Below are 1,383 nucleotides of genomic sequence, written 5' to 3'. Positions count from 1 at the left end.
TTAGTTCGAATTATAATTTTGTACTTTTTGAATTTCTCTCGTCAAGATGAAACAATAATCCATAAATATTTTGACTCAAAATTAAGAAGCGGCTTATTTTTTCCAACTATTTTTATCTCCTCCTATGTTGCCCCCTCCAGCACCCAGCAAAGACTTTAATTTGCTCTTCCACTAACCTTAGATTAGAGGATCACTATATATGGATGGTTTAAATGGTAGGTTAGAGCATCTCCGGCCTTCACCTATATTTTTTCCTCAAATTTGAATCAAATTTTGGGTAAAAATCCATTTTGGATAGACACATCTCTAACCATCAAACCAAATTTTACACATCTCCATCTTTCTCTCTCTCTAACTAGCCATTAGAGAAATGGGTCAAGGCAAAAGTTGTCTCAGATTTGGGCAAAAAAATAGGTAAAACCTAAAATGGGGAAGGGTTTGGGTCAAAGATTGGAGAGAGATTTTTGTGATTTTTGCCCCATTTTTAAATTTGAGTCTTAAAATAGGTCAAGGTTGGAGATGCTCTTAGGACTTAGGAGTAAATTAGTATTAACGTACATGTTAACCTTCTAGCCATCCAAAAATGAACCCCCAAAAAATCAATACATAAATTAAAAAATTTCATATCTAATAATATTATAGCTTTCCATCGAAAGGGTGCGCCACCGTGCTATCAATATTTCAGCATAATTTCCTCCACTTCGGCATCGAGTTTATACTCCGCGCTGAACTTCTACCAATTTCAGGCCTACTACGTACGTGAAATGAACTCTATATTTAGCTCGACGCACACTTTAACATGGAAAAATTTCTGGAAATTTTTGACCGGTCCCAAATTTTACATGGGGTTCTATGCAAATTCTTTTTTAAAGTGCTATCTCATCTAGACCTTTTTTTAAAGATGCTTTTACTATTTTGCCCCTATCACTTTTCATACCCCAAGAATTCACACCTTCCAAAATTCACACACCCAATAATTCACACCCCTTTGTAAAATTCACACATTTGCGAAATTCACACCCCAAAAATTCACATTTTTTTTTTTGCAGAATTCACGCTCCATCTGCACTATTCATACTCCCAGAATTCACACTCCTCTCAAGAATTCACATTCATTTTCAGGAATTCACCCCTAAATGTAAATTCTGGGTGAAGTCTTGGTGTGAAGTCTGAGTGTAAATTCTTGGTGTAAATTCTTTGGAGAGGACCCTTTTCTGAATTCACACTCTAAAAATCTGTATTTCACATCCCTTTGCACTACCTTAATTTTCATAATTCACACCCCTTTCATTCTTTATTGGGAGGGAGTGAATTCTTGCGGGTGTGAATTCTTGTGGCTGTGAATTCTTGGAAGGACCCTTTACATAATTCACACCCCATTCA

The sequence above is a fragment of the Rhododendron vialii genome, chromosome 7a (genome assembly GCF_030253575.1).
Source record: "Rhododendron vialii isolate Sample 1 chromosome 7a, ASM3025357v1".
In the NCBI taxonomy this organism is placed as follows: domain Eukaryota; kingdom Viridiplantae; phylum Streptophyta; class Magnoliopsida; order Ericales; family Ericaceae; genus Rhododendron; species Rhododendron vialii.
Note: the sequence above shows the minus strand (reverse complement) of the source record.